This window comes from Cupressus sempervirens, chromosome 9 (assembly GCF_028749045.1).
Source record: "Cupressus sempervirens isolate cs-2001-9-10 chromosome 9, ASM2874904v1, whole genome shotgun sequence".
NCBI classification, from domain to species: Eukaryota; Viridiplantae; Streptophyta; class Pinopsida; order Cupressales; family Cupressaceae; genus Cupressus; species Cupressus sempervirens.
In genome coordinates, this window is record NC_143126.1 from 706,427,727 (window position 1) to 706,455,476 (window position 27,750).

The following is a 27,750-nucleotide window of genomic DNA, read 5'->3' on the forward strand; positions in this document are numbered from 1 at the left end:
TAGCTCTAGAGGTGTAGTCTCGAATTCAGCCATCATAGCATATACTGATTCCTCTATTTTTTTTTTCTCTTCTTTAATGAGCTTGTTGAAGTCAATACTTTTCAAATCAGTAAAATCTACATTCTTAATATTTTCATAGATTTTATCTAAGGCTGATTTTGGAGGATGACTTACCACTCTGAATTGGTTGATATCTTCTGACTCTGTTCTTTCCTCATCAGAATCTGGTTGTGCTACATATTTTCTTCTTTTTCTTGGTGCTTCACTAGTATGTTCAATAGCCTTCTTCTTCTCTTTGATTTGTTCCTTGTATTTTTATGAAGATGCCCTTGTGGTAGCCCTTGTAACTGGTATTTGTGGCTTGGCTTGAGTTGGTTTAGCACCCTTCTTTATTTGGGGTTGGGCTCGAGGCTATACTGTTGCCTTTCTTTTCTTTGGCTCTGCTTGGGTTGGTGCTTCCTTGACTTCTTCTTCCTCAACACCTTCCTCCTCATCTTCACCTAGGCCTTGAGTTAATTCTATTTGGCCTTGCTCTTGTTCATCCTCATCATCCTCATCATCTTCTTTTGCTTCAGTCTCAATTCCTTCACCAAATTTCTTCTTAATTTTCTTCACCAATTTATCTTTCTTCTTCATTGTGGAGGTAGTCTTTAACTCCATATTCACCTTTGACCTTACCAAATCATAAGTACCAAAGTGTGGGGCACTCTTGTCTGTCTCTTCTACCAATAATGCAGTTATCACTACAAATGCTTCATCTATGTTGATCTCATAACCAAATGGCCTTAGCCATCTCACCCTTGGAAATACTGCTTGGATATAGGTGAAATCAATGTCAACTAAGAAGCATATATCATTAATATGTTTTTCCATTAACAAAACTAGTATTCTTACTCTTTGCTTCATGGATTTCTTGAAATCTTCAAAATAGCTTGTCATCAGTGTGTCAAAATTGTCTCCCATTTGTTCTATATATTCATTAATTTGGGATATGATAGTTCTATCATTTCTCCATTTGACTTTTCCAAAAGAAGGAAATTCATTCTGAACATAAAAGAATATACAAACCAAAATTGCTCCAAATTTGCATTGGGTACCCTTTGTCCTTCTTATAGCTGCTAGGTTTTCATTAATCTATTGTAGTTGTAGTTTTGCAAGATCATAAGTATGATCCTTTTTCACCAATTTGTAGCCTACATCTACTGCAATACATAGCACACTATTGAGTCTACTGGATTGATAGAATTTATGGGCAATAACTCTAATAGCAAATTCAACTAGAGGATCTTGAATGGTGTGAATTTTCATTCCTATTTTTTTCCACTAGGCACCTATGTGTTTCTCAATAACCTCCTTGGATTCACTACTCAAGGTCTTCTACTGATCTAGGGTAGGATATCTAGTTACCCTATGAATGATTCTTTTCATGATCTTGGTGGGAACATCTTCTAGCCACAAACTACCATCATGAATTCTGCTTAACACAAGTCTGATCCATTCTATCTTAAATACGATGGGAAAGCTCAAAGCTCATGTTAAACCCTTCCTTTCAACAATTTTGTATTCATCTTTCAAAACTCCGACTACACACAACTTCTCATAGGCTTCCCTTATTTCCATATCTCCTATGGCTCCTATCTTACAATTATAGCATCTTCTTACATCTTGAACCATTACAACTTTCGGGGGTATGTGAGAAAGGGCTCCAGCGGGATCATTTCTGTATGCAATTTTAGGGATGGGATGAAAATTAGGCTACTTAACCTCATTGCATACTAGCTAGACTTCAAATGATTCTTTATCATGGGTTTTCTTAGAGCTCAAAGCCATTTGTGTAAACTAGGGTTTCCTTTACACAAAATATGAAACTACACAGCTCAGCACAAATGAAAATACCTCAAGATCGATGAAAACATGTTGTAAGAGGTTGGAATCTACTTGGAATGCTAGTTTCTCTACTATGAAGTCACTCCAGTCTCTTTCTCTTCTTTGCTTCTTGATCGCGATGAGGAAGAATGATTGAAATCATGATAATATACCCTATTTTCATTGCATTAAATGTTCAATTGCCCACTTGGCTTCTGAAGGATTTTAACATTACTCAGCTTGCATTGCATTCCCACTTCACTCGACTTCCATTGGAGTTTTACTCAGTCTCCAAAGATAGCTCGACATCATCATTTAAAATTTTGTCTTGGCATATTGTCTCATGCAAATTTATACTTTGCATTGCTTCTTCATGGTTTAGGGCTGATGTATGATACTTTCTTATATGTATCAACCTCATAGGCTCATCTTGTGATTAATTGGATGAGCAATAATCACTTGACCTTGTGGGTGAAGTGACCCTTCCATTGGATGTACTTGATTCATTCTTTTTTTGCCATGTCTTCTTCATGTTTGTTCTACTGTGTTCTTCATCAAGCTTTTCTTTGCCCTTATTTACTTTAGTCTTGGGTGCCTTTGACCTCGTAGGATAGTTTTTGCTGATATGACCAATTTTTAGGCAACTGAAACATGTGGTTTGGTTCAACCATCTTTTATAGTTCCCCTTGAAATGTGTTCTTATGCAGTTCTGGGGTATATGTCCATATTCTTGAAAATAATGTCAGCTATATCTAGTGTTATAGTCCCAATGATAGTGACTTTCATTCCCTTTTATTTTTGCTGGTTGATTTGATGTCCACATAGGTTTTGATCTGCATTCAAATACTCTATGCCCATACTTCTTACAATTATGAAAATGTCCATCAAATCTTTGTGTCCTTGTGACTTTGGACCTGCAATCTTTAGTTATATGTCCTTGCATGTTGCACTTGTGACAGTAACCCTTGCTTTTGGGTGTGTTTGGCGGATTGATTCTTCTACTCCTGAAAAAATTAGCAGTATGCCCCTTTTTGTTACAATAATGACAAGTGGGTTTAGAATCCTTACCTTTGTCACTTCTTTGCTCACCACTCTTTGATGATTCTCCAATTTCAGTGCTGTTGTATCCAAGTCCTGATGTATCATGGGCGGATCTTGGGAATTTCATCAACTGTTCAAAGTACTTGATGGCTTCACTTGACTTGTTGAGATTCTCTGCTACCTTTTTTTCTCTATTCAATTCATTCTATAGTTGTTCATTCTGCATCTTCAAAGTAGAGATCTCAATATCTTTCATATTGAGTTCATGATGAAGGTTCATCATTTGGGAAAGTGTATCCATCTGCATGTTTGAGATCCTTGTTAATTCAGTACATTTTTCTTCAAGTCTGTTTGCAAGATTCCTTCTATCATCTTCCATCATGACTCTATCCTCAACTGCTCTTTTCTTTTGTTCAGTGATTTCACATAGCATTATGGGCTAAGATTCATGTTCCATCTTAAGAGATCTTATCTCTTCTGCTTGAACTTTGTTTTTCTCCATCAGTTCTGCTATTGTTGCATCAAACTCTTTAGTGTCTCCATTGGAAAACACTTGTGTGGTATCAATCTCCCTATAGTTTATATCATTTTCAGCTATTGCCATCTCTTTCCTTCTTTTAAGGATTTTATTAATTCCACTCTAGCTTGTTCTACCTTGTGTAGAGTGAGATGCACATCTATCACTTGGTTCTCAATGATCTTTCCAAGTTTGAAAACTTCCATCTTTAGATCTTTTCCTCCAAGCTGTTAGGCTTCTTCCTGAGAGGACTCTACTCTGATACCAATTGTTGGAATATTGAAATTGGAAGAATGCTTCTAAGAGGGTGGGGGGGTGGTGAATCAAAAGTATTGAACTTTAACCATTAAAACTTTTTAACTGAAAGTAGATTGCATGCATATAAACATATCAAACAACCATGATAAACAAACATGTACCACCACATAACACTTGAGATTTCGGTAACCCAGAAATCCTCCAAGAATAAGAAGGTAAAACTGGGGTGGGGATGATACCCACAAAATTACTACAGCAATAATGTTTGACCACTTTTGATGGTCTGCCCTGTTAAAGGCCTGCCTTGTTAAAAGCTTTACACTGTGTCAATAGTGACCTAGTTAAAGGATTTACAAACACTTTACATGAAGTGTTACCCTATTAAAGGATTTAATCACCTATTTAAAGGATCTACAAAATAGTTGTTAAGGTAACCTATCAACATAAGGTTTCCTTTCTAATACAATTGGTAGAGAGTATTAGGCATAATAAACCTGATAGCTTACAATCCTTTGATTGCTGAATACATGCACTTGTTTTGCTTACTCTGATCTTGATCCTCTAAGATTTGATACTCATTTATATCCCTTGCTTTGTTCTAATCAACTAAATATTTCACTGCTGCTCTTTTCCAGTCTTTATACTTTTTTTTTAAACTTTGAACTCCAATATAATTTCTCCATACACTCTTTTATCCACACTTCTTCAATGAGATTTCATCTTTCTTATAAAGACATTCAAAGACTTAGGTTTAGATATAGATCTATGATCCATATTGAATCTTTGTTTCCTGCTTATTCCTTGCACTTTTATTATTGGTTGCATGCCTTCTCCATTTTTCTTATTGGTTGTATGTAGATTGCATAGGAATTAGAAAAGATTTGATCTTATCACTTAAATCCTTCAAGATTCATCATATGTCAGCCATGAAAATGGTTTACATCTAAATTAGTGAAGATATAAACTCATATGTGCATTCTGCATTACTCGACACTTACTGATTCTTGATACTCAACACTTATTGATTCCTGATGCTCGACACATATAAAAAATTGGCTTACTCAACTCCTGTTGCATTTTTGTTTTGCTCAGCATCATCTTTGACTCAGCACTCAAATATCACTTAGCTCTTGTATCATGCTCGGCACTTGAAGTCACTCAGCACTTGATCTTCACTCAGCACTTGAAGGCTACTTGGCACCTGAAGATCACTCAACAGCTGTTGGATTTCCTAACTCGGCTCATCTTGTGGCTCAGCATACATAGTGTGCTCAGCTCCAATGTAGAGAGTGGTTAAGTGTGCTGGCACTCAAATGTCAAAACCATTCTAATACTAACAATACAAAGAAAAAAAAGATGAAAAGAAAAGTAATAAACAAAAAGGCAAGAAGGATTTGAAGAACTAAAAGAACTACAAGGACAAAGGTAAGAAATATTGTTTTATAGCTAAAGATTCTAATAACAGTGAAGATGAAATGGTATATATTGCTATAAAAGATGAATTTGATGATGAAGGAGATAAGATGGCACTTATCTCTCATGTTAACAAAAATGATATATGGATTATTGATAGTGGATACTCACATCATATGACTTGTGACAAGACAAAATTTGAGCATATGGAATATTATGATGGAGGTAGTGTAAGATTTGCAAACACTGAACCCTATAATATAAAAGGAAAAGGATGCATCTTGTTGAGAAAAGAACTTGTGTGTGATAATGCTTATTGGGCTAAAGGATTAAAGAATAATGTACTAAGTATGGCACAATTAAATAACATTAGATTTAAGGTAGAATTCATGAATGAATAGGCCAAGCTACTAGATGGGAAAGGAAATTTGGTTGGTTCTGGCAAGCAAGCAAAAGGTAATCTATTTTATCTTGATCTCAGTCATTGTTCATGTTTTATTGCTCAAGTAGAGGAAAGCTGGTTATGACACAAAAGGCTATGTCATTTGAATTTTGATAATCTAGTTAAGATAAGAAAACATAAAAGAGTAAGAGGTATTCCTAGTTTGAAGAAACTAAACATGGTTCTATGCAAGAACTGCTAAATTGGTAAGATGGGAAAGACTAGTTTCAAAAGTAGTAACTATCAGTCTAAAGAAGTCTTAGAGATTGTTCATACAAACTTATGTGGACCTATTGGAATAGAAAGCTATAGTGGAGAAAAAAAATTCATTCTCTTTATTGATGGTTACTCCAGAATGATGATAGTAATGTATCTAAAAGAAAAATTAGAAGCCTTTCAAAAATTCAAGTGGTATCTAGCAAGAGTAGAAAAAGAAACTGGAAAGAAATTGAAATGCCCAATATCAGATAGAGGTGGTGAATGAATCTCTGATGAATTCAACAATTTTTGCAAAATTGAAAGAGAAATCAAAAGACAAGTATCAACCCCTGGTACACCATAATAGAATGGTATAGTAGAAAGAAGAAATAGATCTATCATGGACTATGTAAGAACCCTAATGATTGAAAAGAATGTTGCTCTCAAATATTGGAAGGAAGCTATCAACATTGTAGTTAATACCTTGAACAAAGTTTAGTTGAAGAAAGACTCAAAAAAAACACCTTATTAAGTATGGTATGGTTACAAACTTAATGTAAGTTACTTGAAAGTATTTGGAATCAAACGTTATATATTGAAAGAATTTAGAAAAGGAAAATTTAATGTAAAAGGTGATGAAGGCATATTTCTAGGATACTCCTGTAGAAGTAAAGAATATAGATCTTTGAAGAAGAAAGCAATAAGGGACTTGAAGACTACAGAAGATTTTTTTTATTATGAACCTAATACTCTACCAAATCTATTTGAAAGAAAAGAAGCTTCAACTCCTAAGTCCCTAGAAACTTCAATAGTTTTTTAGTTACAGATAGTGCAACCCGAGCTACAAAGACCTGAGTCACAATCAAAGGCTACCGAGCTAGTTCAAACAGATCCTGATGGAACTGAGTCATAGACAGAAGGATCTAAGCTTGAAATTGAAATTCAAGAAGAAGATGGTGGAACTCATTCAAAGACCAAAGAGCCTATGCTAGTAAGATATGTCAAAAGGTTTCATGCACCTGATTAGATCATTGGAGACAAATTTGATGGACCTATGATAAGAAACAAATTAAAAGGTACATGTTTACTTGCTAAATTTGAGCCTAGAAGTGTTAAAGATGCTCTAGAAAATGAAAGTTGGATTGAAGAAATGAATGAAGAGATAGAATAGATAGAAAAGAACAAAATGCAAACTCTTGTTCCTAGACACAAGGAAAAAAATGTAATTGGTACAAAATGGATATTTAGAAACAAGCTGAATGAAGATGGAAAGGTATCAAGAAACAAAGAAAAATTAGTATGAAAAGGTTATTATCAAGAAGAAGGTATTGACTATGGTGACACTTTTTCTCCTATAGCAAGACTTGAAGGTGTTAGAACTTTACTAGCATATGCAACACATAGATGATTTAAGGTATATCAAATGGATGTTAAATCTACATTCTTGAATGGAATTCTTGATGAGGAAGTCTACATTGAGCAACTAGAAGGTTTTGTAGATCCTAGCAAACGATACATGGTTTTCAAGCTACACAAAGCATTATATGGTCTCAAGCAAGCTCCTAGAGCTTGGTATGAAAGACTACATAACTACTTTCTATAGATTGGTTTTCAAAGAACAAATGATAACAATAGCTTGTATATCAAAGAAGGGCTAGACAAGAAGATTGTGTTGGCAGAAATATTTGTTGATGATACTTTATTTATAGGAAATGATGACTTTTGTAAAGCATTTTTAGAAGAAATGAGTAAAGAATTTGAAATTTCTATGTTTGGTAAGATAAAATTCTTTGTTGGGTTGGAGATATAACAAAACAAAGATGGTATCTACATCACTCAATCCAAGTATATTAAGGAGATACTGAAGAAATTTGGAATGGAAGATTCAAAACTTGTTGGAATCCCTATGTCTACTAGACATAAGCTTTCCAAAAATGGTGATCCAAGGTAGTAGATTAGACCACATACTAATCAATGATTGAAAAATTGCAGTATGTAGTACATATAAGGCTTGATATTGCATTAGTGGTTGGTATGGTGGCAAGATTCTCAACAAATCCTAGAGAAAATCAATGATGAAAATAAAGAGAATCATGAGATATCTAAAAGGTACTAAAGACTATGGCTTATGGTACAAACTTGGAGGCAATCTAGACTTACAAGTATTTACTGATACTGATTGGGTAGGAAGTCTTGATGAATGAAAAAGAACTAGTGGTGGAGCATTCTTTCTTGGTAAAACACTAGTATCTTGGAAAAGCAAGAAGAAAAATTGTACATCTCAATCCACAATAGAGGTAGAATATGTAGCAGCAGTAGTCAATTGCTCTAACATTGCTTGGTTCAAACAATTGTTAGAAGGAATGAAGGTAGAAATCAAAGATCTAGGTGTCATATATTGTGATAACACCAATGCATTCAGCATATCAAAGAATCTATTGATGCATTCCAAAACAAAGCATATTGCTATAAAATATCACTTCTTAAGAGAGTTGGTGCAAGCTAAAGAAGTTAGATTGGAATATGTGAATACAAAGGAATAGATTGTAGATATATTCATCAAGCCATTATCTAAGGATTCATTTCTATATCTAAGAGGTAAGCTAGGGATCATTCCCTTATCTAAAAATTCACTAAATAATGTTTAGTTAATTCATCAACTAGAGCCTATTGAAGATCAATCAATTGGTGTAGAATTGGCAAGAGCATATTGCAAATGAATCAGTGCTTAAGGTATATTAGTATTTATAGAGTTATTTTCTTTGGCATGTGTTATAAAAGAGGGAGAAATTTATCATCATATCTTTGAGAAATTTTTTTGGAACACAAGAGGGAGAATGTTCAGAGAGGGAGAAGTTTTCTGAAAGAGGGAGGATGTTCTAAATGAACTTGGTAGCTATTGTAGAAAAAATATGGTGAAAGGAGGAGCTCATATTGATAGAGGGAATTCTCAATCTAAATCCAAAATTTCATTATGCAATGAAATGTTGTGTTGCCATCAATGCCAAAGAGGGAGATTTTGCATATAATTGATTAATTGTGTGTTGTTTTTGACATTACACAAATGCCATAATCATTATCAATTAATATATGCTAAGCTCACTTAGGCAGTGAAGACAGTTCTTAGTGTCTACCAAGTGTTCCTATGTTTTTCTAGTTATGGAGGCAGTGTCTACTGAGTTCACATGGGCGTTAAAGGAAATGTTGCAAAAAGCAAGTGTTAACCAAGCTCACTTGAGTAATGAAGGAAAGTTGGATGGAACAAGTGCTAACCATGCTCACTCAGTTGCCAAAGGATTTTCATAAGTTTGCAATGTTAACCAAGCTTCTTTTGGTTAACAAAGGAATTCATTTTTTAGTTAGTTTCTACAAAGCTAGGTTGGTTAAGGAAGGATTTTCTTATTTTTGCATATTAAGCTTAATTTATTTATCTCATTGGTTCTAAAAAACTAAGGTGATGAATATTAATTAGTCTAAGTTGTATTTGAGCTGACTTGACAATGTGGAAGATATAAGGTCAAGTTTTGATTCCAAGTATATAAGAATGTATGGAATAAAATTGAAGATTTGATAATGAGAAAACGAAGTGAAGGATAAATAGAATATCCTTATGGAGAAGAACAGATATATTCAATTAGGAAGGATTAAGTACAACCTAGAATAGAGATATGTAATCAGAAATTTAGTTGCATTTAAATTAGGCCACCTCATTATTACTCTCTAACCATTGTAGTAGTGATCAAAATATCTTAACAGAGTTAGCTTAACAGGCATTTGTAAATCCTCTAGCAAAGTGGAGGTTCTATTGAATTGCCTCAAGACCTTTGAAAAGGCCATTCCTAATAGGGTGATTAAATCCTCTAACAGTGTCACACCTAACAGTGTGTTTTGTAACCTTTAACAAGGTTGGCTCCTATAAAGGCTCACTTTAGAAAAGTGAAAACAATAACTAGTTGTAATTGGTGGTTTTCCCAAATTAGGTTTCCAGATTAAATCTTGGTTCAAATGTGTTAATTATATTTACTTTTATGTGCTTTCAACTAAGTTGAAGTAATGGTAATCATAGATAATAACTAAATATTTGCATGTTAATGTTTACTGAGCAATTAAGTAGTATTTACAGAGTTGCAACATTTATTTATTTATAGAGTTACAGCATTTCTTTTTTTTTGTACTGACATCTAAGGGATCAAGGATTTATTTTAGTAGTAATTGATTCACCCCTCCCCTCTTAGTTACTTATCCTATATTTCCAACAAAGATGATATTTTAGGCTCCTAAAAAATGTTAAAATGACTACCTATTGAGAAAAGCTCCACCAACAATCTAAATAATTCCTTCTCACACAACTGCCTATAAAATTTTAGCCAAAATTCACATCTGAGTCAAAATTTATGACCCTCGAATGTAAATCTCGACCTAAACCCACATATGAGTCAACATCCTTGACCCTCAAATGCCCCTACATTAGTTCGAGTCTACTCAAGATTAATAAATAATAATAATAATTAATCACAACACATAATAATAATCAACCTTGACTTTGACATCTTATCGATAAAAAAAATCTATTTGTTTATTGTCATGATCACACATTTGATTAATGAATTGAAATTAGTATTTTGGTAGTTTTAATAAATTGTTTGAGCTAGCTTGCGTGGGCATGATAGTGACTAATTATTTACTAATTAATTAGTTAAAATATGAGTTAAGGCTTAAGTTGAACATTTAAATGCTTTAGTAATTAAGAATATTAAAAAAATCTATGTATATGATATTCTTATTTGTATACTTTTCTTTTTATCAATAGAAGAAAATTTTCATAATATTATTAAATATAAATGTATTTACTCAATTATTTTTCATTCACATTCAAAGTGTAGGCACTGGAGTAAAAAGAATGGGGAAGCAAACCCCCTATCTTTCCTGGGATGCTAGCATCTTGTCTATTGAAATATGCATATGTCTCTTGTTGGAAAAAGGGTCTTTAGGAAGATGTTCCTTCCCTTACATATTATTCAAAAAATAAAGATATGTTTAGAGTACATATATCCCAAGTTTGGAGATTTTGGAGAAAAAAACCTTCTCTTATCCATACTTGCAATACAATTTCAAATTTTTACAATTAATCTACATAAATTACAATTTTTTCTATAGAGAACATTTTCTTTAGATTTGTACTTTGAGCATGTCATTTTCTGCACTTCTTTTGGAAAGGGGATGCATCTTGTCACTACACACTACAGTTTGGCTAAGATGTTGGTTAGAGAATAAATTACATCTATCAAAATGTAGTAAGATGAAATAACTTAGGATTAAAATATAAGTTTAAGAAACTTAACTTATTTGTAGTTATGAATAAGCATATCTTTCTTTCCAACTAATTATTAATCCAATTTCTAACTTAATATAGGATAGCTATTGCACCTCCTTCTTAATATAAATATATACTACATAAATGAACTCTACAACATCTTATACTTGTCATTATGCAATACTATTACAATAAAATATGGCTGACCATCATTATTAAATAAATATATTCTCACCAATTATAAATAGAAGAAATTTAGATTTATAAAAAAAATAATTCTGCTAATTATATTTGTCTATTTTTGTAAGGTTTGAACTTTGAAAAAATGTTTTCCTAGAAAATGATTGGCTAATTTGTTTATGTAATAGATGCATTAAAGTGGAAATCATAATGTTTAGTTAATTATTGCATATGGTGACATGCTAAAGATAAAATCAAATACAATAATTTATATTTTAAATAAATAAATAATTGTCAAATGTTATCAATAAAATTACAATTAGTTAAATGGCATCTTAATTCTAATTCATTCACAACAATTGAAACTATTTACAATTTATAATTATTTTTAAAAATTAATTAAGAATACAATACAACTATAAATTTATAAAAATCACAATGAACAGGTCAGGAGTGAACAATGATGAAGTAAGTAAACATTCATACGTAGAGCAAATATTAAGAATAAGATGAGACAAATATAGATTCATAAAATCTTGTTTAAAAAAAGTTTTAGAGCTCTTTGTTAACCTTAAAAATGTTGCACTTCAGGAAATTGGGGCCTCTAGATATCATAGACTCATATTCTCTTTTGGTTCTTAACATAACATTTTGCACTAGTACAGATGATCTATTTCTGCTCTTTGATCAATACATGAAGGTTGTGGATTAAAATGAACAAATTTCCACAATTAGTCATAGTAGAGAGATGAATATTCTGGATTCAGTTGTGTGCTAGAGATAAGAGAATTGGTGAATCCCAAGGATTTGAATTTGTTCAGTATAATTATGCAAATGAGGCATAGAAAGAAGTTGAGCATCTTGATGGTAGAAATGTTGATCGAAGAGATATTATGGTGCAGTTTGCAAAATATAGCCAAAATGCATAAAAATACTAAGAAAGGACAAGTTTCAATACATGGAAATAAAAGATGACAAGTAGGGAGAAATGGAAATAGAAGACAATAGATCACCAAAAAGAAGCCAAACACTTTCCTATCTAGAAGTTTTTGTTCTCACCAATCTAAAAAACATAGTGCTTAAGGGCTAGAAAACAAATTGTTATTCTTCAAAACCCCATTTTACCCTAAATACCTCTTATCACTTTGAAGCCATCTTGCAAAGAATTCAAAATGATGAATGATGGACTAAACCTAGCATTGAATAGATGAAACTAGTCCCAACAGGTAGCATCAATAGATTTTCCACATTCCTAAAGCCTCACAAAGAAATCATAAAGTAGAAGATGACAAAATCAACTCCAGATCCAATTATTGATTAAAATGCTAATTGGAAAATAGTAAGAAATAAGAAGCATCAAAGAGGCATTGATAAATAATCAAATGCTCCAAATAAAGGAAACATTTTATGAAAGCATTTTAACAGAGCCAGAGGAAATAAAGCACAAAGTTAGATAGGAAAAAGCAAATCTGGCTTAAACAACCAAACTTAGACTACTAAAATAAATCAAGGTAACAAGGTTAATGATCATATTAATCTTCCTTCATTCCAATATTTACCCAAATCACAAGTATATCATCTAGAAAATAGATCTGGACATCTTAAGAAGCCTAACCCAGAACTTCATAAACCTTTAGTTATTTTGGAAGCGAATAATATATCTTTAGGAATAAACCCTAAACCATAGAGACTTCTACCTCCTCCTCATCAATGTCCCTAAGAAAATTTTTCCCTAGCCAAATCCCTCCTAAGCCTTAGTAATTTTTAGAATCTCATTTATAAAAAAATTACAAAGAATTTTGAACCCTCACATATCTCCTATAAACCATATATGCCCCCACATCAAAAAAACTCTTTAGCATCTCACATAATCCCTAATTTAAAAACGTCCAACACCAATAAAGAAGAATCCAAAAACACTATTGCCATCAGCAATGAAATCTTGGAAGAAATATGGCATGAAAGCCAAAAGAAAGGCTTATATACATGATGCAGGAGCATCCTAGGTTGCACTGCTATCTTGCATGTTTCAGTTTTGAGTCATTTTTGCCTTACTACTGGAACTATGTTTTTCTAGTTTATGGGTTCTTGTTGTGAGACATGTAACTAATTTTTCATAATGAGTTAGAGGATATGAACTTTAGGGGTTGAAGAGGGCCTATAGTACTATCTATAGTCCAACATGCAAGTTCTAATTCCTCATAATTTGGGAGATATGGCAATTCTCCTAGAGTATCAATTTTTGGCAGTTTTGCACAATAGATTTTTGTACTTAACTTTTGGGATGGATGCACACTTTTCCTTGGTGAATCATAATTTTTTCATTTAAAGGGTTGTGTAGGACCTACAGTAATACCTCTAGTTTAAAGCACAATTTCTAATTCAATCGGAGCTAGGAGATATTATGATTTTCCTTGGGCATTAATTTTTGGGCATTTAATTTCTATTGGAGGCTGACTTGTGGCTCTTCAAGTATTTAATTTTAGTTTGTACAATTTTGGGCCAACTTGTGGCTTAGATTAATATAAATAGGGGTCTTGGGTAGAGTTTTAATTAGAATTTAGGTAATAATTTGGTAGAAGTTTGCATATGTGTCTGGAAATTTGAACTTGAGTATAGATCTTGGTTTGAATGTATTTTGTATCTGGTCGTAACCCAGAAGGCCTTACAACTAGGCATGTATGATAATATTTTCATGAATCAATAAAGATATTACTCTCTCTCTCTCTCTCTCTCTCTCTCTCTCTCTCTCTCTCTCTCTCTCTCTCTCTCTGTGGTGTTATTCTCTTTTGTGTTTGCTTCTGTTTTGTTATCTCTTGCAAGGTGGTTTGGGTAGCTAAGTGTGCCAATTGGCCTTAGCTACTTGAATCTCCCTGCATTAGGTGTTATCAAAGCTAGGTTCATCCTTATGGAGATTGGATAATGTAGAACCCTGATTTGGATTTGGTTGTAGGGTTGTAGATCTGCAAATTTGACCTATAACTTGTAGAGGGTTATGATCTTGTGGGAGCCTGATTTGTAAAGATGGTTTGAGTAAGAGGAAATGTTGATAATGCAATATTGGATACATTGAGATAAATTGTAGCCATATTAGATGTTGTGGAGACAACCTAGAGGAGTGGAGTGCATCTTGATGATGTTGAGAAAAATGAGTATGATTCTTTTTGGGATGATTTACATGAAAGGATTGATGATCTGGAAGAGTCTAATTTGAGTTGGCATCTAAGAATTAGAAAGAAGGTTTGTTGGATGGTTGAAGAGATTACAAAGAGAGGAAGACAAATCGTGGAAGTACATGATGATTTTTCTAAAATGGAGGGAGTATCTTTTGGTTTTCATGAGCAGATGGATAGATCTGACATGGAAATTATAGAGCATCTTGTTGTGCACAATGAGATTGTTGAAGAGGATAGTTTCACTTATGTTAGTAAGGAATTGGATGTTGTTATACAGAATGATGTTGGAATGGATGTGATTGAGGAATTATCTATTGCTTTCATTGCTTATCTAGAGTTATATGTTCATTTTGTTGATCTAGATGTTGCTTGTGGTAAGAAGATAGAATTGCTTGTCGGTAATATGGTTGAGGGTTTTAGAGTTGTTACTGATGTGGATTTGCATGATGCTATTGTTGCTGATATGGATATGAACTTATATGTTGCTAATGAGATGCTGAAGGATACATATGTTGTTACTAATGTGGATTTTCATGATGTTGATGATGTTGTTGGAAGAATGAATATATATACTTCTATGAGTATGGATGAAATAGGGTTATTGTTGCATGTTCCTGATATGGATTCATTTTTTGTTGATTTGGTGGAGGATTCCTATGCTATGGAATTATATGTTTTTATTATGATGGATCTAAGTTTATATATTGTTGATGATCAGGTTTGTGATTTGGATATTGTTGTGGATCTAATTTTCATGTATGAGGATAATGTTGATGATAAGTTGTAGATGGAGCATTGTGATTTTTAGTTGAGTTTGTATGTTGATTGGTTGGATGAAATTCTAATGTTTGAATGGATGAAGCATAGATGGTTGATTTTCATATTTGATCTCTTTTCTTTGATGGAGTGGAAGATTGCTTTCAAGACAAAAGATGGTTTATATGAATGGTTGGTTATGCCTTTTGGTTTGACTAATGCACCTAGTACTTTCATGAGGTTGATTAATGAAGTTCTAAAAATATTCTTGGGTAAGCTTATGATTGTTTATTTAGATGATATTCTAATATTTAGTAAGACTAAGGCAGAACATCTTGAGCATGTTAGACAAGTATTGCAGAGATTGAAGGAGGAGAAGTTGATGATTAATTTGAGAGAGTGTTCTTTTATGCAAGAAGAGATTGTGCATTTGGGATTTGTGATTTCAGCTAATGGTTTGAGAATGGATCCTAAGAAGGTTGGAGCAATTTTGGAATGTCCTATGCCTGAGAATGTGGGTGAGGTAAGATCATTTCATGGTTTCGCTAGTTTTTATAGAAAGTTTGTAAAGAATTTTAGTTTTGTTTGTAATGATATGAATAAGACAATGAGAGGAGATAAAAAGGAATTCAAGTGGACACTTGGAGCTGATAAGAGTTTTGAGACTTTGAAACAAAAGGTTGCTGAGTTACCCATTTTGGCTTTGCCTAATTTCAACAAGGTATCTCAAGTTGAATGTGATGCAAGTGGCATTACAATAGGAGCTGTATTGAGTCAAGAAGGTAAAATTGTTTCTTTCTTTAGTGAAAAGTTAAATGATGCTAAAGGAAGTATTCTGTGTATGATCAAGAGTTTTATGCTATTGTTCAAGAATATAAAAAGTGGACACATTATTTGATTCCTAAGGAGTTTGTGTTGGATACTGAAGATAAATCTTTACAGTACTCAGGAAGTCAACATAAATTGAATTAGAGACATATGTAGTGGGTTTAGTATTTGCAAAGTTTTACATTTTTGATTAAACATAAGAGTGGAGTTACTAACAAAGTTTCTAATGCATTGAGTAGAAGATGTTCTTTATTGACTGAAGTGAAGGTTGAAGTTCTTGGCTTTTATGAAATGAAAGAGTTGTATGATGCTGATCCTAATTTTTCTGAGGCATGGAGAGAGTGTAGAGCACCAAATTTGATAGATCACATTAGTAAGTATGATGAATATTTTATTCAAGAAGGTATGTTGTTCAAAGGTATTCAGTTGTGTATTCCTAGAAGTCCTATGAGATTGAATCTAGTTAAGGAAAAGCATAATGGTGGATTGGCTAGACATTTTGGAATTGATAAGACATTGAGTTTGTTGAAAGAGAAGTATTATTAGACAAAGATGTATAAGGATGTTCAAAAATTTGTAAAGAGTTGTGGACTTTGTCAAGTTGCAAAAGGAGTACATCAAAATACTAGTTCGTATACACCTATTATTGTTCCTGAGAAACCTTGGAGAGACATTAGTATGGATTTTGTTCTTGGATTGCCTAAAATAGAAAAATGGTATGATTCTATATTTTTTTGTTGTGGATAGATTTTCTAAGATGGCTCATTTCATACCATGTAAGAAGACATCAAATGTTGAGCATGTTGCTGAACTTTTCTTCAAAGGCATTGTTAGATTGCATGGATTACAAAGAAGTATTATTTCTGACAGAGATAGTAACTTTGTTGGTTACTTTTGGAAGACTTTGTGGAAGAAGATGGGTACTGAGTTAAAGTTTAGTTCTACATTCTATCCATAGACAGATGGATGGATAGAAGTTGTGAATAGAAGCTTGGGTAATTTTTTGTGATGTTTAGTTGGGAATAAGCTAATAATTGGGAGATGGTATTGGCACAAGCTAAATTTGCATATAATAATTCTATGTATAGGAGTACAGGGAAGACACCTTTTGAGATTGTTACTAGAATGCAGCCTAGAGGTACATCAAATTTGAGAGATATTACTAGTGAAGAAAAGAGAAGTGCTACAAGAGAAGAATTTGTTAATTTTATGGAGTCTTTATATAAGGAAGTGAAGTTGAGGATAGAACAAAGTAATCAAAAGTATAAGGAGAATTTTGATCAGTCTAGAAGACATCATGATTTTCAAGTTGGTGATGAGGTGATGGTTCATTTTAAGAAAGCAAGATTTCCTATTGGAACATATAGTAAGCTAAAGATGAAGAAGTTTGATAGTGGAAACACTTATGAAATTGAGTTACCTGATGACATGGATATATCCCCTATATTCAATGTTGTTGATTTATACAAGTATCATGAGTCATATGATGAATTTATTATATTAGAGGACTATCCTAAGAAGTAGATTGAAGAAGTTGAACAAATATTGGATCAGAGAGTTCGTAAGAGCACAAGAGGAAAAGATTATTATGAATATTTGGTGAAGTGGAAGAATAGAACTATGGAAGATGCTTCATGGATCTCTTAATCTAAGCTAGATTCAGCTCAATTTGTAGCATCTCAATTATTTAGGAGAATCATTTCTTCCAACCCTGGTTGTTTGATGTAGGAGCATCCTAGGTTGCACTACTATCTTGCATGTTTTAGTTTTGAGCCATTTTAGCCTTACTACTGGAATTGTGTTTTTTTGGTTTCTAGGTGCCAATTGCAAGAGATGTAACTAGTTTTTCATAATGAGTTAGAGGATTTCCAATTTAGAAATTGACGAGGGCCTAGCTTAATATGTATGGTCCAAGGTGCAAGTTATAATTCCTCATAATTTGCTAGATATGGCAATTCTCCTAGAGTATTGAGTTCTAGCAATTTTGCGTGATAGTTTTCTGTGCTTAACTTTTAGGATGGATGTGCACTTTTCCTTGTCAAATCAGCCTTTGTTATTTTAAGGGGTTATAGAGGGCCTAAATTAATACCTCTAGTTTAAAGTGAAAGTTCTAATTCAATCAGAGCTCGAAGATATCATGATTTTTCTCGAGCATTGATTTTTGGGCATTTAATTTTTGTTGGAGGCTGACTTGTGGCTCTTCAAGTATTTAATTTTAGTTTTTAGCATTCTAGGCCAACTTGTGGCTTAGATTAGTATAAGTAGGGGTCTTGGGTAGAGTCTTAATTATAATTTGAGGAATAATTTGATAGAAGTTCACATATGTGTTTGGAAATCTAAACTTGAACATAGATCTTGGTTTGAATGTATTTTGTATTTGGCCATAACCCAGAAGGCCTTACAGCTAGGCATGTATGATGATATTTTCATGAATCAATAAAGAATATTATTTTCTCTCTCTCTCTCTCTCTCTCTCTCTCTCTCTCTCTCTCTCTCTCTCTCTCTCTCTCTCTCTCTCTCTCTCTCTCTCTCTCTCTCTCTCTTTATGGTGCTATTCTCTTTTGTGTTTGCTTCTGTTGTGTTAACCCTTGCAAGGTGGTTTGGGTAGTTGAGTGTGCCAATTGGCCTTAGCTACTCGCATCTCCCTACATCAATAAATATTGGGATACCCTAAAAGATAGAGAAGAAAACCCAGGGGACTAGTTTCAAACTTTCAATCTAGAATAGATAAGAATACACCCCTATCTAATAGATTAATTGATATACATTACAACTCTGAATCAATTAGAAAAGAATTTTTATCTTCTTCACCATGCTTCTTTGAAGGTTAAATAATCAAATTTATTAATTGGTCACCTAATTTCATTGAGGCATGAATTCATCATTCTAAATTTCTAAAATGGTTAATTGTCAAAAATATCCCAATTGAAATACTACATTCTCAAAATCTAGCTAGAATAGGACTGAATCTAGGTAATTTGTTATGTATGGATATGGATAAAAAGATTTATAGTAGTAGAAAAATACTAGTTAACCTAAAATTAGAAAATGAAGTGAATGGATGCATCATAGTCATAAAAAATAGATCAATCTATGATTTACAATATGAAAAATATGAAGGACAAATCAAAGACATATCACCAGTCAACAATCCATCACCAATAGACCCAAAAAACTTCAAATTCATACCTATAAAGAGAAATACAAAATTTTAAAAGGTAATCATTGAACAGGGTACAACAAATGTTGAGGAATCTTTGGAAGGTGAACACTTGGGACAATATAGTAGAGAGGAGCCCAAACTATAGAGAAAAATAATTCCAAATAAAGCTATCATATAAGAAGGAGAAATTCAAGACAATGAGGATATAAGGGGATAAAAGCTAAACTTCAAAATTTCAAGCAAATATATCCGAGAAAAAGGATTAAAAGATAATGGTGACCACAAGACAAAAATTAGTGATCAAAACCTAGAGAAGAGTATTTGGCTAATAAGCTATAAGTATGAGGAGGAAATTAAAAATATTTAGATATGTGAAAAATGTGTTGACTACAACATATCAATCGAGGACATAAAAGAAAACCTAAAAATATGCAATTATCTTATAAATGAGTTTATCTCGATTCACAATGATATTATAGATCAGATAGAAATTTAGGAAAAGGCACACACACTCCATCAAAAAGACAATATGGAAGATCTAGACTTTGAAAATAAAATGGAAGTAGAAAAAATAGAGAAGGGAGTAAGTTGTAAGAACCCTTTATTACAATATAGTCAACATATTTTAGGCACACTCCCAAAAAGAGAAATGGACAGGAATTAGGAGGAACAAATTTGTACTTAAAACCCCAAATCTAGAATCTATCTCTCTGTTAAAAGATAAGATTCTAGTAATAAATGGAGTAGTGATCAAAAACTAGAATATTAAGACTGTACATAAGACCAAAGAATCATAAGGGCAAAATATACCGTATAAAGACAAAATTTGTTTACAAGAGAGCCCTAGATATGAAAACAAACATAAACTTAAATTATAGTAGACTCTCAAGAATAGAAAGAATCCATTCTCAATAGTAGGCAAGGGCAGTCATTTGGACCCAAAATCATCAAGATCTAAGAAAAATATGCCACCAAAAATAGTAGTCTTTGGTTTTGGAATAGATACAACAAACATTCAAAAGAAGAGTCTTAATTAAGCACTTGAGGAAGTAGAAACCCTATTAAACAAAATTTGGATAGACAACCTTGGGAATATGGATAGCACAGAGAATGAAGAGAAGCTCACAAAAGAATTCTGGGAAGAATTCAAAGTAATGGATGAGTTAGAGGAAGGACAAAAATCTAGAAAAGAAAATATGAGTAGGAAAATGGATGAAGTAGAGAATACAATGGAAAAAGAGGTGAGTGACATTTAGGAAAGATTATTGGAAGATGTTAGACTAGAAGAAAAGGAAAATAATGAAAAAATAAGTGGTTATGCTAATCAATGAGCACAACCCCACAAGGAAAAATTAGGGATATCCCTAACAATAGAAGGGATTTCTTTACTAAGATGTGAGGAAAAAAAGAAGAAGAAGAGAGGTAGAAAAACTCTAGTAGAGTTAAGGGTAGAAATTGGGAAAGTAGAAAACTAAAGGAAAATACAAGATAGATTGAAAGGCGGGAAGGGGAAGACCCTTCTCATTGAGCAATGACGATTACTCCATAGAATATTAGGGGAATAAATGCCCCTAACATAAAATACTTACTCAAGCATAATCTTACCCTATTTAACTTAGAATTAACATTGATATAGGAAACTAAAGAAAACAAACAAGAAGGTGATAAACTTACTAAAAAACTTGATAATTGGAAGACTCTATCAAAAGAACTAAAGGGAGCTTCAAGAGGACTAGGATTGATATGGGATTGATGGAAAATAGAAGGTGAAGAAATGTTAGTAAACAGAAATTGGATTAGGGGAAGAGTCAAAAGCAATATAATAGACATACAATTCATAATTATAAATGTCTATGGTCCAGTACAAACAATAGGAAAGAAAAAGCTATGGAATGAAATTAGCAACTTCATTAATCTCATCTAAGTAGAGAATGTATGGGTGGACAGAGATTTTAATGCCATCCTAGATTTAAAATAGAAAAGAGGGGGTTCACAATCGACAACAAAAAATATGTTGGAATTCAGAGAATGGGTTCAAGAAGAGAGCCTAATAGACATCAACCCACCCATGAATGGGCAGTTCACATTGTTCAATAGGAGAAGGGACTTATGTCAAATAGTAGAAAGAATAAATAGATTTTTATTTATAGGGAATATGCAAACCTTCAACTTTACAAATCACTCTTTAATCTTGCCCCACGCTAGCTTAGATCATTTCCCTACTAATCCTAAAATCTATGAACCCCATAAACCCACCAAAAATCCATTCAAATGTGAAAAAATATGGTTTATGGATGAAACTTCCATGAAAAACATTAGCAAATGGTGGCTAGAAGAAGAAGATGAAGGATCCAAGATATTTTGCTTCATCTCCAAACTTAAAATACTACAACAACACATCCTAAAATGGAATAAAATTCACTTCAAAAACATATTTAAAAAAAAATTAGAGATAGAAGAAGAAATAGAAAAGCTAAATAATTTTTTCATCCAACATGGAATGGATAATGACAAATTTGAAAAAACAAAAAGAAATTATGCACAAACATGAAGATATCCTAAACAAAGAAGAAATATATTGGAGACAAAAATCATGAGAAACATGGTTTCATGAAGGAGATTGCAACACGAAATTATTTCATAATAGAACAATTGGAAATAGAAATGTTACCAGAATATTGAAGTGCAAGAATGTTATAGACTCTATAATCAATGAATCAACACAAATAGTGGAAAACTTTGTAAATTATTATGTAGACATTTTATACAATTATGAACACTCAAACCTTGATGTTCAAAATTTGATGCTAGAATCTATACCTTAACTAATCACTGAAGAGGACAATAAGATTTGAAACAAAGAATTTGTAAAAGAAGAAATAAAATATGCCTTATTTAGCATGAATCCTAGTAAAACTCCAAGACCCAACAACTTTCAAGCATTCTTCTTCCATAAATTTTGGCATGATCTCTATTATCAAAAATTAATAATATCTTCATATTGTTTATCACCAATAAAAATGAACACATGGAACTCAGAGACTTTTGCCCAATTTCTCTATGTAACACCATCTATAAGATTTTATCTAAAACAATAACTAATAGGATTATACTAGTTCTCCCCAAATTAATCAACGAGGAGGAAAATGGCTTTATACCCAATAGATCTATTTTGGACGATATAATAATCATTCAAGAATTAATCCACTCAGTATAAACCCATATATCTACATGCATGCTTATGAAAATAGATATCCAAAAAGCTTGCAGCAAAGTAGAATGAAAATTTCTCTACAAAACATTATAAGCCTTTGGCTTCTCATGGAAATGGATTAGCCTAATTTATAATTGCATCTCAATTCCAAAATTCTCTATTCTTATCAATGGAACTCTAGAGGGATACTTTAGATCATCTAGAGGAATCAGACAAGGGGATCCAATCTCACCTTTCTTTTCATCATTGTGGCAGAAACCTTTAGTAGGGCTATTAAAAAGGATGAATTAGAAAATAAGATCAATGGATTAACTATTATAGAAGAGGTCAGCAATATCAAACATTAGCAATTCACTAATGATACCATAATAGCAAGAATTAGTACTCTAGATGAAGCTAGAAAGTACAAAGAAATCATAGCCACCTATATGAGAGCAGTAGGAGAAAAGGTAAATGATGAAAAATCATAAATATTCTTCTTAAACACCAAAACAAATATGGAAAATAGAATTTTTTAAATAATGGGATATAACAAGGGTAACTTCCCTTGTAAGTATCAAGGAATACAAATAGAGAAAAGCCCTAGGAATGGAAAAACTTGGGAACCTATTTTAGATAAAATTGAAAAGAAAACTAATAACTAGAAAAGTAGATGGCTAACCAAGGGAGGTCAGGTAACTAAGATCAAATCTATAATATCAGTAACATCTTCTTATCACATTTCGTGTCTCCCATTACCTAAATGTAGTAAACACAAAATAGATAAAAAAAACTAAGGGAGTTCTTCTGGAAAGGGACAAATGAGAAGGAATGATCTAAATTATATAGAAGATCTAATTTTTGAATTTAATTTTTATATTTTTTAAAGAAAATTCTATATCTTTTTGTTTGGCCTTTTTGGAGATCTTCTGCTCAAAATTTCTAGTTGAAACTATAGTCAGGTGGGAAGACATTTTGGTATTTGTAAGACTATTACAATTCTCCAATAATATTACCATTTACCAAAAATGAAACATGATATCATTTTATATATAAAATATTCTATTGCATGTGCAATTGCAAAGCCTTCAAACCATAAATTGGGCCTCTATCTAACATTATCTATCCCTAATAATCCATGGCATTCTATTTCAATGGATTTTATGTCTAAACTCCCATGTAGCAAAAGCATAAATGATTGTATATATGTGGTAATATATAGATTTTCTTAAATGGCTATCATGGTGGCCTATAAAAAAATGATTTTAGATGAGGAGACTACTAAGCTATTTTTTGAAAATGTTTGGGTTCACTTTGGGTTGGCAAAAAACATTATTTCAGACAAGGATAGCAAATTCCTTAGCAATTTTTGCTCTTCATTATGGGCTAGAATGGACACTAAGTTGAAAAAGTCTACAATATTCCTTCCTGAAATAGATGGCCAAATAGAGGTAGTCAATAAAATGATTATCCATATCCTTCGAATGCACCACTCCAAACACCCACATACATGGGTTGAGAGAAACATAGCTACAACCATGCACTCCACACTCCTATAGGACATAGTCCATTTGAGGTTTGCCTTGGGCATCAAATATTGATTCCTATAGATGTAGCACTACCAATCTTGCAATCTAGTTAGCCACTCAATACTGAAAAAAGGAGACAGATAAAGTAGAAAAATTTATTGAAAAGATCAAACAGTTAGAACAACAAGATCATTATATTTTAGAACAAAGCAACAAGAAGTATAATGAAAGACCTAATCAGCATAGAATCCCCCATCATTTCTAGATTGGTGATAAGGTATGGCTATATTTTCAGAAGGAGTGCCCTTAAGGACCTTATAGAAAGCTTCTTCCTATTTAGTATGGGCCATATACCATTACGAAAAAAGTTGGTGACAATACATTTGAACTTGATCTGCCATAGTTTTTGGGATTACATCTAATTTTTAATGTGAAACTATTGCGATCATATTTTCCTCCATTATTAGACATCCCTCAAGCTATTAAACATATTCATGCTACAAAATTTAATCCATCCACTACTACACCATTATAGTGTGATCATGTCACTAAAGTCATGCTGAAATCTTTGAGAAATTGGATAATTCCACTATATAGGGTTGTTCAAGCTGGTCAATTCTCTCATTAGGGAAAATGGTTAACCAAGGAACAAATTGCAACAAAATTCCCTCATCTACTATAGAAAATTGATGCAATGAGACCCATTGCCTCTTAAGGGGGGAGGAATGATCTAGATTATATATAAAATCTAATTTTTGAGAGTATTTTTTTCATATTTTTTTTAAGTTTATATATATCTTTTTGTTTGGCCTTTTTAGAGGTCTTCTAATCAAAATTTCAAGTTGAAACTATAATTTGAAAACAAAATTGGGTAGCCATGGGCCTTTTATTTAAGGGACTGAAACTATATTTTTAGTTCTTCTTTCCAATGGTGTAAGCGGTTTTGAATTCCAAGCTCTAGGTCAAAAGTTATGGCCCTGATAAGTTGGGTTAATTAGACACCTAGTTTTGAATAGTTTAGTTTAATTTTGTTGTTTTTTATTTTAGCTACATAAAAATTTTGAATTCATGGCTATGGTGGATTTTGATATTCCAATATTGTATATGTTCTTTCATTTCCAATGAATAAGATGACTTTTGGTTTGCATACAACTCTTTCAATTTTTTCAAGATTTTCCAAAACTTCAACATTAGTATTCTAGGTAATTGATTCAACACATATCATGTTTGTAGCCCACTTTATCAATTTAGATAAGTAGTATTAAAATGAGAATACTCTTGTATGCCAACTAACACAAGAACTTCCTATTAAAGACTAGGATTGGCTACAAGAAATTTGTCATAATACCTTCCTTTGTGGCACACAAAACCAAAGATGCTATATAATTTGACAAACTCTGTGAAGAAGATGGTGGAAGAGGCTTTGGCCAAGCAGTGAGAAAATATGGTGAGGAAGTTTTTAGATATTTTGAAGACACAACAAGTGTTGAATTTAGTAGCATCGTTCCATGGGAACACCCCTTTTAAAGTACACATGAGTTTTGATATCCCAAATCTTGAAGGAAAAGTTGATGTTGATGTTGTTGATAATTAGTTATCCAAGTTAGAATGATACTTCTCGACAAACAATTTTTTTGATGTGGAAAAAATAACATTTTCCCTCTTGGAAGCTAAAATCCATGTCAAACTAGCATGGGAAACCAGAGTATTCAATAAAGAAAGTGAAGTGAGAGAAGATTTGGAAATACTCTCTAATAACAAACCCACCTAGGGAGAATTTGTGGAATACATAAAAGAAGCATACTTACCTAAAGATGTATATGAACATAAATATATAGAATACTAGTTGCTTCGACAAACAAGGACCAATCTATGAAAGATTGCACCATTACATTCCATGCACTCTCTGCAAAACTTGGTACAGAATATTGAGAGAAGCATCTAATTTTGAAATATCATAGTGGGCTTCATAGTACATTCAAAATGAAATAGAATTATTTAATATTGAAACATTGAAAATTACTTACAAATATGCTACAAAAATTGAGTTAAAACATAAAGGAAAAAGGGATTACTTTTCAAATAATAAGCCAAGGGGTGAAGGTAGTAATAAATTCAAATGAAAACTAGTGGGGAAGTACCCTCCCTCAAATCCACCCAAGAATACCTAGTGGGCTACCAAAAATACACAAACAAATACATGCATGTAGTGTGAGATACATAAGAGTCCAACTCATAACACAAAAGACTATCAAAGAATGAAGAATATAATGACAAAAATATGGGGAGAAGAAGTTGAGCCTAAATCCGCACCAATAGAAATTCCTTAAAATGTTTCAGTAATAGAATTAGGCTTGTATGCCATAGTTACAACAACGAAAGTAGTTCCACGAGAAGATGAAGAGAGATTGTTACATTTACAGATGTGGGTTGATGGAAAGCCTCTACATTTTATTATTGATAGTGGGAGCCAAAAGAACTTAATTTCTATGGAGATAGCCAAGATATTAAGTTTAGAAATGACAAGACACCCACAACCATACTCTATGGGATGTGTTAATGAAGGAAAAGGCATTCAGCTAAACTAATAGTATTGCCTATCATAATTAATCAAACCATTCAACAATGAAGTAATCTATGATTTAGCACCTTTAGATGTATGTGATTTTTTTTTGGGAAAGCCATATATGTATCAAAGGTATGGGGTGTATGAATCTAGACCATGTAGTGTCACAATCAAGCTTGGTGAAAAGAGATATAGAATACCAAAGATATGCCCAACTCAAGTTTCCTTTAATTAGTGCTAAACAATGTAAATGTTTAATTGCTCAAACTAGAAATTTTATTCTCCTCATGATTCATTCGGAGAAAAAAAAGTTAGTTGTCCTTAACACACATGCTAAGGTGGCGAACATAGTAGACAAAAAAAAGCAGATGGGTAAACTCTTAGAAGAAACCATATTGTGTTTAAATCACCAGTAGGGGTCCCATCACATTGCCAAGTCAAGCATTCTATTGATTTAGTTCCAGGAACATATTGCCACATGAACCAATATCTATGAGATCAATTTTGGAAAATGATGAAATTAAGAGATAGATTTAGTAATTGATTGAAAAGGGAGATATCAAGCCAAGTGCTTCACCTTGTGGTAGCCCTATTCTTTTGGAAAGAAAGAAAGATGGGACATAGAGACTTTGTATTGATTATAGGGCACCTAACAAAATTACTATGAAAAATATATATACGATTCCTCGAATTAATGATCTTTTGGATCAAATTAAGGGGGCTAAGTTCTTTACAAAAATTGACTTGAAATCTAGATATCACCAAGTACCAATTGACCTAGTGGATATATGAAAGACTATATTTAAGTCCAAGGAAGTTTTGTTTGAATAGTTGGTTATTCCTTTTGGCCTAAAAAATGCTCCAGCCACATTTATAAGGTTGATGAACAATTTTCTTAGACTCTACATTGATTCTCTTTTGGTTGTTTATTTGGATGATATCCTCGTATTTAGTAAAACTTGGTATGAACACTTGCAACATGTTGAACAAGTACTCTTGAGTTTGTAGAAACATAAACTCTATGCTAGAATAGACAAGTTCTCTATTCGTATGTAAAGAATCTTGTACTTAGGGTACATCATTGATCATGAGGGTGTTCACATGGACCCTACAAAAATACGAATAATCAAAGATTGGCTACCTCTTAAAAATTTCATAGAAATTTGCAGTATCTTGGGTCTAGCCAACTTCTATCATAGATTTGGATTTAATTTTTCACATTTATCATGGCCTCTTAATCAGTCACTCATACATTGAACACAAGACAAAATTTGGTGGATAGAGGACAAACAAAAATCATTTGAGGACTT